The sequence below is a fragment of the Phocoena phocoena genome, chromosome 16 (genome assembly GCF_963924675.1).
Source record: "Phocoena phocoena chromosome 16, mPhoPho1.1, whole genome shotgun sequence".
NCBI classification, from domain to species: Eukaryota; Metazoa; Chordata; class Mammalia; order Artiodactyla; family Phocoenidae; genus Phocoena; species Phocoena phocoena.
Window position 1 is genome coordinate 11622917 of NC_089234.1, and position 14789 is coordinate 11637705.

The 14789-nt window shown below is 54.1% G+C and overlaps 1 protein-coding gene across 1 annotated transcript in view; it reads right to left on the minus strand.

Moving 5' to 3' along the window:
• GRK5 (G protein-coupled receptor kinase 5) overlaps window positions 1-14789 on the minus strand; it is a 222176-nt gene that overhangs the window by 27563 nt on the left and 179824 nt on the right. The window lies entirely within an intron of this gene.

The following is a 14789-nucleotide window of genomic DNA, read 5'->3' on the forward strand; positions in this document are numbered from 1 at the left end:
AGCCTGGCTGTTATCAGGAGGATGGTCAGTAATAATTGTTCCTCCAGGAATGAATCAATGAAGCCTTTGGGTCAAGCATTTGGCCCGGATCCTGGCAGGTAGCAGAAAGCGTGCAATAGATGTCAGCACTGTCATTTCGTTCTCCTTCCAGTTAAGCTGCCTGGCCTGAATGTTTCAAGTTTGAAGGGACGGTTCCAAGAGGTTCTGGTCCTACCCAGGAGCAGCAGCCCCCTTGGGAAGGTGCGGAGACAGCCAGAGGCAGCCCGGCCACCCCTTCCCCTCCCCTCTTCATTCACTGTCTGCCGGCTCTTTACTCACCAGGTGGGTCTTTAATCAACTACAGGGATAACAGAGAAAACTGCCAGGAGTGGGCTCCAAAGCACAGGATGTAGACATATCTTTCTCCCCCTAAAGATGCTGAAATCTGAAAGGCTTGCTTTCTCTTCCCAGCTATTGAACTGTAACTTGGGGGCTGATTAAGCCCACCGGGTGGTGTCTCTGGGGGTTTTGATTCTGGGGCTGGAGGGGGTGCCCACAGCAGCCTGGCATGGCTCTGGTGAATGAAATCTCCCCAGTGTTCTGAATGCCCCCATTCCTGAGTTCTTTCCTTCTTCCTTTCTCCCCTAGCCTGGTCCTCTCCTCTCTGGTCCTCTCTGCAGGCTTTCACCTAGCCCCTGAGCGGGGGAGGCCTCAGGTGTGTGTGTTGGGGGCGGCCGCTGTGCCAGTATATGCCGCCTGCACCCAAGCGCAGGCAAAGCCCGTTACACGACCCCGCAGACTCAGAGCGTGTCTCCCCAGGGCTGCTGTCGCCAATCCTGGGTGGTGGCACCTTCGCCCCACCTTCCATCCCACTTTGCCCTGGACCATCCCCCTCTCCCCACACTAAAAACTCAATGAACGAGGGCTTCCCTGGTGGCGCAGGGGTTGAGAGTCCACCTGCCGATGCAGGGGACGCAGGTTCGTGCCCCGGTCCGGGAAGATCCCACATGCCGCGGAGCGGCTGGGCCCGTGAGCCATGGCCGCGGAGCCTGCGCGTCTGGAGCCTGTGCTCCGCAACGGGAGAGGCCACAACGGTGAGAGGCCCGCGTACCGCCAAACAACAACAACAACAGCAACAACAACAACAAAACTCAATGAACGAGACATCAGAAGAGCAACAAGTAGAGCGCTGGCTTCTGGAGCAACTGCTGCGCGTTTTGCAGAAAGGATGCTCACTGCTGGGGAAGAAGTCCCGAGCTCTGCTCTGCCCTCTGCCCTTGGCCATTTCATGCCTCCATCTCCTCCTCTGTACCAGGAGGGAACAGCTCCAGAGATGCCCTACAGGCCCTTCAAGATTTGACAATTGGGGGTTGGTCACTTTTGCTTCTGAGACTTGGGGAACTTGCTTCGAATCCTGGCAGCTGTCTCTTGGGGATCAATGATTCCAGGCTACTTCAAAGCAATCAAATATTAGGGCAAGCCACCGAGGCCATGGGTGAACTGGCTTCAGGAAGAGACCTGACGGCTGGGGCAGTTTTGGTTTGAAGGGCCCCGTGCCTGGCACAGAATTGGTGCCCAGCATATATTTGTTAGTAAGCAAGATGAAACACAGTGTGCCAGGGTGTGGCCTTAACCCTGCCATGAGTCAGCAAAGCGCAGAGACGCTGGGTGGGCGTGCCATGGGGAGAAACAGAACCATTTCTGGGACCTCAGAAAGGCACCCGAGTTGCCACCTGTATGCACCCAGACGCACACTTTGTCATGGACTTCAGCCAGGGAGGACCCACCCTCACGCGCAGTGGCCCGGCCTGGTGTTGGGCACATGCACGGGGAGGGGTGTTAAAATGTGAAGCCAGGGTGGTCCTTGACCTCAAAGCACTTTTTCTCCAGTAAGACATAAATAAGGTCATATCCACACAGAAAAGTTCCTTTGCCTCTCTTGGCTACAGGTAATGTATAAAATGAGCTGGATGGATGGAACTCAATGGCTCTCAAACTTTTTTATCAGCAAATTTCTTTTCTCCTCCACCAAATGAAATGTTTCTATGGGCCCAATACTTAAAACCAATATAAGTAATATAATGGGTAGCAACGGTTTCCATCTATTGAGGCCAACACATTCTTTCATTCAATCTTCCTTCTGGCTCTGTGAGGTGGGTACTATTATGATGTTCATTTCACAGATGAGGAAACTGAGGTTCAGCAAGGTTAAGACATTTGCCCAAGGTCACCCAGCCAACAAGCGGCAGAGAGGGGATTTACACCAGGTTGGGTGGGTCTAGAGTAAGTACGGTTGGAGGTGGTGGGGTGTCTGGGCCACCTGTGCTGCCGTCACCCAACCCCATCTCCCAGGAGTCCCCTGAGGTGTGACCCTAGCCGTGGGCTGACCTGGCACCAAGACCCTCCAGCAGAGGCAGACAGAACTTATATAGGAGATTTTGCAGCTCAGGGCAGTGAGCCACTGGGCTCAGAGAGGCGGGGGGGGGATCGTTGCTGGGGGGCAGGGGTCATCTGGGAAACCTTCCCAGAGGATGGGGTCAGAGGCAAAGCAGAACATGGCCTCAGACCACCCATCCCTTCTGGGCCCTCCCATCAGCCAGCGGGGCTCCCTGTCAGCCACACTCCTAAGCGGATGGGAGGGGCTTCCAGGGTCTGGGGGCAGCCCAGCTGTGCATAAAGTCTCTCTCCTCGGGGCTGGCTGGCAGGAGGGCTCTGGGGAAGCTGCCCACACTCAAAGTCCCGAGGGGAGTCAATAACGCGTTTGGTTTGGCTCCACACGAAGAGACTAAGTGATTCCAACCAAACCTTCTCTCAAGTGACTCCGAGAAGTGACACCTTGGCCAATAAGAAGGGAATAAGAAGCTGTTGGCCGGTTTAAGTTGGGACCCGACACTCAAACCTGCCAGGAGGGTGGGCAGAGCTGCTGCTCAAATGGACATTTGCTATTTGCATCAGTGGAATCTGAGGCTATTGGTCCTTCCCCTCCAGTTCAGAGAAGTCGATTTCAAAGGCAGACCCCCAGAGAAGGCTCTCCCCAGTCCACAGGTAAGGTCTGATGCGTCACGTAAGAAAAAGGGCCCTCAGACACTGAGAAGGCTCTGGGATCCCGGCAACCACAGTCCATCCTCTGTGGCTTGAAGGCAGAAGAGTTCCACGGTCTCAGATCTCTTTCAAGGAAGCTAATGCCTTCTGGTCCCAGGAGGCCTGTGAGGCCAGCTGGGGAAGGGAGAGGGGTGTATCCTACAGGCCAGGTGGGCTCTGGCCAGGAATGTCGCCCTCCCTGCACTGAAGCCTCAGGAACGCCAGGAGAGCTACGGCGGGCAGTGCTGTGGCTCTTTCTAGCGGGGACTGTCCCTCTGGGATGAAGCTGAGGGTCAGCATGGGGAGGAAGGATTGGGGTCATTCTCCTCCATGTCAAAGATGTTCCCCTAATTTCTAACCAAACAGAAAGGACCTCAAGGCCCTCAGATATTTGCAGGACTGAAAGCAGCCCGGAGAAGGGGTGTTGGTGGAGGTGGCTGGTAAAATTCCCCCTGGGGCCTGGGAACCCCTCAGGCCAGCCGTGGTTTGAAGTGACAGTTTCTTTGGTCACCAGGTGGTCTCTTCAAGTAGCTCCAGCCTGCGGGCCCAGACTCTAGCACAAGAGTGTGAATGCAGGCACCAAGTTTCCTTTGAGATGTGTGCTGGTGCTGCTTCCGAGGAGGCCCCACTGGGAACACTTGGCCTCCTGATGGTCCAGGGCAGCTGAAGCCAATGGCTGGTCAACCTCCATGTGACCAGTCTGCCTGGCCCCGCCAACTCTGCTGGCAGTCAGGATGAGCCCCAACTGCCCTTAAGGAGGGTTCTACGGCCAACTCCAGGAGAGCTTAAAACAGCAAGACATGCCTCTGGGACACGGCTGTGTACGCCCTGGGCCGCTAACCACAGAGCTCTCGCCCCTCCCACCTGATGAGATGGGACTTGGTTCCTTGAGGAACTGTAGGCTCAGGGCCACCTGTCCTGCCCCTGAAATCACACATGGAGCAAGGGAATAAACCTCCCCCTCCTCTTTGGCTAAGACTCCTCCCCGTTTCTTCTCCTTTGAGGCTGGCAGTGGGAACAGACATGGCATTAAAGCTCGGGTGTGCTTTATCCACTGTCTGTGGGTCTGTGCCTCTGGATAAAAGCCACTGTCACCAGAGGGAAAAGAACGGGCTCCAACCCTCCCTGTGGAACATGAAATTGACCTTGAATCTGGTACCAGAAGAACTTGGGGCTGCACTTGGATGGGGCCAGGTGGCCAGCAGGCCCAGATGGTAGGACAGACTCAGCACACTTGCCCCTTTGTGCCTCCAGCCCCCCGATGGCCCAGACTCACTCTGCTGTTGCTGACGCGTGTGCCACAGGTTCTAGGCATCCTGCTACGTGTTAGCCAGAAGGCACATTTTAGGCAGCGAGAGGTGAAGGCTGCATGGGTGTTTTTCTGGGCACCAGAGCACATTGAGAAGAGCCCTTTGTGTTGCTCTGAATGTGAATGGGGCAGGCCAGTGAACTGGGTGTAGGGGCCCAATGGGCTTTGCACCTTCACTCCTCCCTAAGTCCTCTCCTCCCTTTTGTCCCCACTCCCCTGTTAAGTTCTCAGTGCCCTCACGCTGCCTCACTGCCTATGACCCTAAACTTCAACAAGTGGCCTAGGCCAGACCTCTCATCCTCTGCTCCATCAACACGGAAACCTCTGCAATATTCAGGCGTGGACGGTATTGATGGCCAGTAATGATTCAGTGCACTGGGGTTTCTAAAGAGGAGAGAGTTGGCTGGAGGATTGTGGGTGGGAGGGCGTCTGCTTAGTCAGAAGAGCTAGGACTTGTCCTGAAGCTGCATCGGCATGGCAATGGATTAAAAGGGAGCATGTGCTGGGTCTGGGGTGACATACCGGCTAACAGAGATTACTGGGGTGCTTCAGGGACCAAGGCTGGGGAGCAAGGGACGGTGGTGGGGAAGGCATGGGCCTGGTTTGGGCACGAAGCCTCCCGTGGGTGCTTCACTCAGCACTCTGCCTGCCCCAGAGAACTCCAGCGAGAGGGACGGAGCCCCAGAGGCAGGCCGACAGCCCAAGCCCAGCTCGGCCTCCACAGGTCATCCAGCCTGGGCCAGGCCAGCTGCTGGTCCACCAGGTGGCACTATGGAGCCCCTTGCTGCAGACACCCCCCAGAGGACCAGCCTTCCCGGCCCGTAGAGTCCGGAGCGACTGATTACCAAGTGCTACATCTCAGACCCGACGAGGGTGGCCTTTGCAATAAGAATTTCGGGGGGAAATGAGAGAGCAGGTTGGGAGGGAGCCCTGGGGAGGGAAGACTGGAACTGGACCTTGAGGGAGAGGTGGGATGTACACCAGGGGAGGGGGGCCGTGCGGGCAAAGGCCTGGAGGCTGCAGCAAGCAGGGCGCAGTCGGGGTGCTGCCCTGAGTGCGGAGGACTCATCCAGATACGGTTAAGTAAGCGGGCGGCTGACAGGATCAGGTCTTGCCAGGCTGGTTCTCACCGGCTGCTGAGTCACCAGCCCGATGGCATCGTGAGGGTGAGGGCAGCTGCTTTGCTCTCCCTGGCACCACTGCTCCGAGGGGACCAGGAGGGATGAAGGGACCTCATTTCCTGCATCGGAGAGAAACTCCACGTGTCTGAGGACCTTATTCCCGAAGCATCTCCTGGCTCCCAAGTCCCTTGTTTCAAGAGGTCAGAGTGGAAATGGGATCTACTGTATGTGGCCAGCGCCCCTGGCAGCGCCCAGGGATCGAGGCACGGTTGGGCCACGTGACAACCCTCCACACCTCCTCAGTAGCCAAGACTCCTAAAGCAAGCGCCTCTACTGTCGCCCTTGGAGCCTCCTGGAAACACACGCCCTACACTTGCTCAGAGGTTCAGGACCGAGAGGAAGCAGGAGGAAAACACAGGAAGCAGGGTGTTCTTCTGGGAACACCCCCAGGGCCTCACTGATCCAACCCACTCCTGGCACCGATGGGCAACCGAGGGAACGGACCCCTCCGAGTCACAGTGCTGGCCAGGGTCAAGGCGGACCGACACCAGAGGGGCTCTGTAGCGGGCAGAGCTCGGGGAGTGGATCCAAGCAGCATGGGCTCTAGCCAGCTGTCCTGAGCCAGCTCTACGGAAAGGACACAGCCCTGGCCTCCCTGGCCCCACTCGAAACCAGCTTTTCCCCACTTCACAGATGGGGACAGGCACACACGGCAATCTTAGCCCTGCTATGTCACCCACCCAACCCCTCTCCATCCCACTGCCCTGGTTTCAAGAATTCTCTTCTGGCGCCTGGACTAGCCAGTACGCCCCTCACGGACCTCTGCAACCACTCGCTCTTATGTTGACACAACGGCCGCCAAGGGAGTCTTCCGAGAGCACACAGCGGAAATGATCTCCATGGCCAGAGGACCAAAATCCAGTGCCTTCTCGGCCTTGGCTCCGAATGCCCTCCTCGACCTGCTTCCCCATCGTGCCCGCTGCTCGCCAGGGCTCTCACCCCATACTTGTTATTTCCTGGGCGAGCTCCGGCCTTCCAGCTGCTGAGCCTTTGCTACTGGAAGGAGCCCTTTTGGCCCGCTCACAGCACGCTGTCCGAACCCTACCCCCTCTTCAGGACCTGTTTCCAATACAACCTCATCCAAGATGAATCTTTGAGCAGGCAGGGCCTTCCACCCAATCCCACCTCCCAGTGACAATTGCGGTCACCACTGCTACTTCTTGAGCACCTAATATACGTTAAGTCCTAGGAGTTTTACGTGGGGTTATCTTTTTTAATCCTCTCAAAGTAGGTTTTATTATCTCCATCTTATAGATGCAGAAATAGGCCCCGAGAAGTTAAGTAACTTGCCCAAGGTCACACAGCAAGCGTGGGAGCATAGACAGGATTCAAACCCAGGCAATCTGGTCAGAGAGCCTTATCCCTAAGCACCGTCAGGCCCTCCAAGGACGCCACAGTCTTTCTCGAATAGTGAAGAGGATGCGACTTTGGCCTTGGAGAGCAGAGCCCTCTTTGGAGGCTGGATAACGAGGTGCAGTGGCCTCGGCATGTTTCGGCAAGTGCTATTTGTATAGCGCTGCCATACGTATCTCACACACACACACACACACACACACACACACACACACACACACAGGCTAGTGGTCATTAGCAGCAGTTCCACCAGTGAACAAAAGGTCAGCCCAGGAGACCGTCCACTTTATCTCCAGACGCAAGCACTTAGGACTTAATGATGTGTATATTTTCATACGTGGGCAGTTGACATTCCCCATGTAAACTATTTGCAATTTCTCAGTGTGGACAGACTAGACCTTCAGGAAAAGCTGAGCAGGAGAGAGGCAAGACACTCTGGAAGACAGGGGTTCCGGGGGGGGGTCTCCTTCCTTCCAAACAAGGGGCTTACTGGGGGTTTGCCTGTCCCACCCATACCAGGGTGGAGGCAGCTGTTTCTTGGGGGGCCACCCCATTTCTCCTCCAGGACAGGAACCGGGAGGGGCACTCCCACAGCTGTACCCTGGCCACCCTTTGACCCTTGGTGAGGGGATCTGTGTCAGCTGCAGGAAGCTCTGCACACGGGGCTGCCAAGGCCTGGCTGTGGGCAGGGGCAGGGGTGGGAATCAGCCTCCAGCAGGATCCAGGGCCAGAGGCATTGTGGGACCCTGGGAGAGGGGCTGGCTGATAGTCACTGGCCCCTCCATGTGAGTTTTCCTACAAATTCATACTTCTGTTGCTCCCCGGAACGATGCCATAGGTGGGGCTTGTTCCAAGGTCACAAATGTAGACGCTGAGCCTTAGAGAGCTCTTTGAGGGGCAGGAATGTTGTTCATTCCTGTCTCATCAGAACTAAGTACAGCGTTTGGTGAGCAGCTAGTACTCCGTACATGCCCCTAGACACAATAATTAGTAAACAGAGGACCTGAGATTCAAATCCAGGCCTGCCCGGCTCCAAAATCTGTAATCTCTCTACTCTGCTTGGCTGATATGAACTTACAATGTGCCCTGCATGTAGTAGGTGCTCAATATATTTGTTGAACCAATGTGTGTACACATGCCTGTTCATAGCAGAAGTACCTTCATGAGGTCATCTGGTCTACCCCCTGCCTTTGGGACATCTGGGCCAATCAGTTCTTTGGGATTTTCTTAGTTACAACTAGTTGGAGTGCTTGTCTGGGGCAGAAACTGTGGGCTGGAGGCTTGGGGGTGGCTGGGGGAGGACCTGGAGCTGCCTTGGGTAAAGCGTCCTGGTGCCAGGGGTTCCTGAGCCCACGTACAGCCGTGTCTCTCTCATGGTTCCATTTAATCGTATCCCCCACCCCTCCAATACATTCCTCCTTTGTTTGAGCAACTGGGAGTTAAGTATCTGCCACTTGATGCCAAGAATCCAGACAAATGCACCATCTGTAAACTCAGGAGCTGGGCCAGGTGGCGAGGAGGACCCTCTAAAGGCGTCCCCTCCGCTCGCTTTTCTCTCCCCCGGCTCAAGTTGGCCGGTTCCGAGTTTCGTAAACTAACTCAGCCCAGCCCACTAGACTCTAGGAACAGGAACTGGGTGAAGAAAGCAGGACAGGCAGGAGGTGGGCAAAGGAGGGTGCTCATTCCAACCCCAAATCCTGGCTTGAAATTAAACCTGCTTGTACAATCACAACTGGCAGACAAAGGAGAGCATTTACTGAACGGCAGCTTTGGACAGCATTTCCTCGCTCCAGGGTTGACTTAAGGTCTGGCTGACAGGAAGAAAAAGAGCCATTCTTCCACCTTTTAATCAAAACCTTCAGTGCCATGTGGAAAAGCCACGGCCACGCAGCCTGGGTCCATCTGGAGTAGCTCGTCTTCCACATCAACCAGGCAGCAGGCACAATCCACGGGCCCCAGGCAAGAACAGAAACAGAGGAAAAAGCAGGGTTTTGTTATCTTGGTCACTGGGGAAAAGTCAATCAGCCAAGCCAAGCGCTCGCGAGCAAAGGGGCTCTGGCTCCTGCTATGCTGGGCCCGATGTCTGTGTCCTGCAGCTCTCGGCCCGAACGCCAACTCCTCCTTGAGCGTCCACGTGGTCGGCAAGGCTGCTGGACTGCACGGCCTGAGCACAGTGCCAGATGCAGCCCCCTTGGGCAGAGACACATGCTGGACAGGCAGCTGGTGGCTGGAGGTCCTTGGGGTAGAAGCTGGGAAAACGACAAGTCTCATGGCACCTCTCTCAAGCTCTAAGGAAATGTGGTGCTCACCGGCAGGGTATCCAATCAGAAGCAACTCACCCTGAAGCAGAGGAAGCTGAAGCTTTGGGGCCCTTTACTTGCAGTCCTAGGAGCTACCGAGTTTTCTAGGTGAGAGAGGAAGCATTTCCGCACAAGCACTTCCAGTAAGTTGAGATCTCAGGTGAAAAGGACCGAATCTCCAAGGCTCCAGGCATTGGTTGTGGTTTCTTTTCTCATTCTCAGGAAATACTTTTGTACCTAATGTTCTGTTCATTCTTCTTAAACAGCATACTTCCCATGCTACTTAAGCTTCAACCCCCACAAAACCTGGATCTTCCCTTGTCTCTGATAGACAGCACTTGGTCTTGAAGGGGTCTTCTCTAGGGGGACATCCAGGGGTCCACCTCCTGCCCGACTGCCATTCTGCACCTTTATCTTTTTGTGATGAACAGCCAGAGACCCAGAGTCCAAGGGACTCCCGGGGCTCTCTGGGGCTTCTCATGGTAGGAGAAGGTGAGGAAGGCCATTGCCTTGACACTGTGCTGGGAAGCAGCCCGGTGTCCTACATAAGGCCCACGGTTCCATTATGACGCAGACACACACGGCCACCCTGGTGATCTCCTCAAGTCTTTGGGCAACGATCTCTTACACCAATTCGGGGGTGACCCTGGGGATAGCGGGTTACTCGGCCAGGCCCGGAAGACACTGCAGGGCACAGAGCTGCCTTTGTGAGCGGACCCAGAGGTGGTGCCACTGCTGTGACCAGTCGGAGAGCAAGGAGCCCGCTGCTTCTCCCGCTGGGGTCTGAGCTGATTCAGTCTGTCAGCTACGACAGGGTCCCTGAGTGTCCACTCTGTGCCCAGGTCATGAGCTCCACCCCAGTGACCTCATAAACAGACTCACTTGGCCAATGGCAGGAGTTCAAGGTTGGTGGGGACTGAGGGTGGCCGAGTGTGGAGCGGCCTTTCAGCCCCTAGAAGGGCGAGCTCAGAGAGGTGGCCTCATGGCTGAGGTGAGGTCTGATCGAGGCTCAGAGGACGAAGGGCGTTTGGCTAGGCCGTGAGGAGGACCCTCCAGGTATCTGTACCCTGGGAAGTATTCTGAGAAGACCAGGGCTCTGAAAGAATCAACTTTATCCTATGGCAAAATCGACACTTGTCTGGACAAATTTAAGATGGCAGAGAGCAGGTTCACAGAGACCATCAACTGCATGAGGGGCCATGGGGCCAGGCAGTCTTCTGAGCAAGCCTGCTCTACAGGGGGTTCCAGCCCTTTCCGAGGGTGCCCCTGCTGACCGGGCCACCCCAGGTCACAAGGTATCACATTCCCTGGGTCAGCAAAGTGGAGAAGCACAGCCCTTGAGACATAGCCACAACCCTCCAAGAAGGGAAAAGCAGATAGGGACTGAAAGGGTCTTGTCCCTTACTTCCTCTGTTCAAGTGGCTTCGCAGAAATCAGGATGAAGGATTTTTAGGGGTCAGTAAGTGAGAGAGAACATTTTTAAACACTAGCAGAATTTAGCCAGAGGCCCTGAGAGCCGGGCAACTTGAATGAGAAAGAAAGGAAAACATACAAGTGGCCCTGACCCAGACCATGACTCTTTACGTCAAAAGCAAAAAAGGATAATTAACAAAACAAAATCTGCCTGGCCGTGGAGTGAGAGGCCAGCCGGGCTCTGTCAACTTGACAATCTCCGGTCAAGACCTGTGGGCCCAGAGTGTGCGATGGGAGAAGACTCGCTGTTTACACAGGCGGTCCTGGCTCTTAGGACCCAGAGAGGCAGGGCTTTTCCTGGCAAGCGGTTTGAATTCGGCCAACTCTGCTCTGGGTCAGGGCGGCCACGTGCAGGTAATTCACGGGTAGAACTTGGGTCCTAAGGGGCTGAGGTGCAGAACGCTCATGGCCGGGAGTGTCTCTCGTTCCTTGTGCATGAGAGGTGACAGCACAGCAAGCTGACTCCCCACCTTCCAGAACACCCTCCCGGTCCACAGCCTCCAGACCGGCTTCAGTTTGAAGCCGTGTTGGAAATACCTTGGCCGGGAAGATTTTTCTCCAGTCAAGATTTCATTCCACGTGGCTTGGGAATGAAGGAGGGGCAGGAATCTCCTAAGATCCAGGGAATTCGACTGAAACCCCCATGATGTCATTTCTCTGCCCAAGGCCCACGGTCAGGGAGGGCCTGTCAGGCCACACGGATTCAGCCCAGCACAGGCACCACAGAGACCTACCCAGGGCTGCCTACCCAGGGCAAGGCTGAGGGGAGGCTGTCCTCAGGAAGCCTGTGGCTGGTTTCTCTATCTCCAGACACTCTAAAAAGAGGAATTCTGGTCAGGAAACACTACACACACACACACACACACACACACACACACACACACACACACACACACACACACAGGAATGGGGGTCAGAGGTAGCGCCGGCTCCACTGGCATCGAAGGAACATCCAACTTTCCGACCTGGAAGGTCACAAGAAAGGAAGAGGGACCCCGATGGGCATGCTCCGGCCTGCTCTGGGGAGCCCCGGCTGGCAGAGCAGCCTCAAGGATGTCAAGAGGGGCCCAAAGACATCACACAAAGAAGATGTGTTTTCCAGGAAAGGTTGGGGGAGAGAAATAAATGTATCTATTTGAAGGACAATTACACAGTCTTTAAAAATGTTGTGCAGGGAGATTGTGACATGAGGAAAAGCTAATGACACAGCGCAAAGGTTTGGAGCCAGAAGGTGGACCGGCACAGGAGGGACCAGCCAGTGTGCACATCCTCCAACCCACCTGCCCTCCCGGACTCGCTACTTCGTGCAGCAGCTGGGAAGGTGATTCGGGGGGATTTTGTCTTTGGTTAACCTCTGAGAAGAAGACACAGTGGAAGAGAAAGATCCCAGGTTCTAGAATCGGACAGACCGAGGTTACATCTCATCATCACCTTTCTTCTGTTGTTGTTCTTTTTCTTTTATTGTGGTAAAATAGACATAACAGAAAAATTGCCATTTTAACCACTTGTAAGCGGACGATTCCACAGCATTAATTACATTCATAATGTCCACTATCACCACCATCTTTTCCCACATTTTTTCCATCATCCCAAACAGAGACTCTATACCCATTAAGCAATAACTCCCCATCCCTCCCTCCAACAAGTCCCTGGTAAGCTCTAATTTACTTTCTGTCTCACTGAATTTGCCTATTCTAGACATTTCAGAAAAGTGGAATCACACAATACGTGGCCTTTTATGTCTGGCTTCTTTCACTTAGCATAATGTTTTCAAGATTCATTCATGCCGTAGCATGTGTCAAGACTTATTCCTATTTATGGCTGAATAATATTCCACTGTGTCGTTACACCACATTTTGCTTATCCTTTCATCCGTCAATGGACACTTGAGTTGTTTCTACTTTTCGGCTATTGTGAATAGTGCTGCTATGGATGTCTGCATACAAGTATCTGTGTCAGTCCCTGTTTTCAATTCTCCCAGCTTTCACTCTTAACAGCTAAAGGCCTTTACCCAAGGTAGAACAGGGACAAATGTGTCTACTACAAATGAATGTCATGAAGACAGGATGCGATAAAGATGTAAAGCACACAGCATACAGTAGGTGCTAAAATAATGTCACTTTGCCCCACCTCCCCCTTTAACACCCACCCTTAGTAAAGGAGTGTGAGAGGGTTAGATTCAGTGATGCCCCTCAAGGGCATCTCCATTTAAAAAGCGTGGATACTTAAATGGTAGAACTTTCGGCACCAGCAGCCTTCTCTGCTTTGTTGGCACACTACAAACGTCTCAGCATTCAGACAAATACTGACGCAAAGAATAAGAGCCTCAGGGGAATTCAGGCCCAGTTGCAGGCCAACCAGGGTGGGAGGTGTGGTAAGTGAAGTCAGGAAGCATTCCGTTTCGTGCCTTTGCGCCATACTTGCAGCACAGGGGATGTGGAAAGCCCAGTGAGGAATGTTTCATTCTCCTCCTCCAGCTGTATGACCCTTCAGGGGTCCAGCTCCTCTTTGAGCCTCAGTTCCCTCATCTAGGAAATGAGGAGTTTGGCTTAGCCCAGTAGTTTTAAAACCAGGTTCCAAGGAGCCACAAGTGTTCTTCTCAAAGCCAGGGCCCAGGACGGGGGAGGGAGCAAAAGGGGGCCCTGCCCTAAGCTAGTCAACCACAGCAGACCCGCGTGTCTTTGCATCTGGAAATCTACAGCTAAAACTGCATGCAAAGCCTTGGACCGGGTGGCCCCTGAGATCCCCTGGGTGCTGTAGCCTACTCTAGGTGGTGTCCTCTTTCCCCTTGGGATGAACTAGAGGAACAGTCCCTGAGGATGGGTTATGGAGTCATCTCCCAACATACCAGGATTGCTGGCTCAAGCAGCAGGGGCACTCCATGGGGAGCCATGTAGTGCTGGGTGCTGGGGGCAAACTTGAAATGACCCAGGAGCCCTGCTGCTCTCCAAACGGCACTGGTTTGCCAGTCTCCAAAGGACTGGTCATTAACAGTCCTTCAATCAAGAAGAGATGTGAGTGGAGCTCAAGGCAGGGAGCCAGGTTAGGTTATCTTAGGAGAGCAGGATGGGGAAGGGTCAAGAGCACAGACTCTGAAGTCTCAGCTTCCTCCATCGCAGCTGTGCGACCTTGAGCAAGTTACTTAACCTCTCTGTGTCTTCACCTCCTCATCTTTAAAACGGAGATAATAATCTATGGGGTAGATATGAGGATTAAGTGAGTTATTTAAAGCCCTGAGAACAGTGTTTGGCACACAGTAAGAGATGTTCCCAGGAAGTTCCTTTCTCAAGTTTTCTTTTCAACCCTCTTCCAGCCTTGAGACTTCTTGCAGTGCTGTGGCAGGAAGTGGGAAAACCTGGGGTGCATACCCCACAGGTCCTTCCAGCTGGACCCTTCCAGCCAGACCCTGCCCAGGAGGGGTTCAAGCAAAGGTGGATTCTGAGCTCACCAGATTCACTGACAACAGGATGGAGATGCCGTTCGGGCTGCAGGGAGGCAGACAAGAGCCAGGTGATCTTAGCAGAGATGAACAGCTGGCTCTGGGGCCAGAAGCAGGGAGCTCAAACCCCTGGAGGGCAGGCCAGGCACGTGGAAAGGAGGCATTACCCGGGCCACCCGTATTCTATGGCCTTGGGTCCCTGGAGACCAAGTGTTGGTTAGATGGTTAGATGGATGCTAAGCTAGCTCCTCAGGGCCCCAGATCCCAGGAAGGGAGATCCAGGAGCGAGCCTCAGTCCTAGTGCCCTTTGCTTTAGGTCATGCTGTCTCTTCTAACAACAAGCCAGCATTTCTAAAATGCATCATAGCTGGGAAGTAAACAGCCCAGCATTTTCTAAAGATGATGAAGTGGTCTTAGCCTCGAGGTACAGGGACACAATTAAATAATACTGAATCACTCAGTGAAAAAAGTATTCCCTTTTCAATTTCCTTTTAAGTCTCCCATCATCAAGAAGAAAGTCTCAGTGTGATGCTACCTACCATCTTGCTAACCTACTCGCTACTTGCCCTTCAGAAACAAAGAGAAAGGAGGCTCCGAGCGTTAGGTAAGCAAAACAGTACCCAGCTAGGATAACTTTTCCAGTTATCTTTATGTACAGCAAATCAATACTGGCT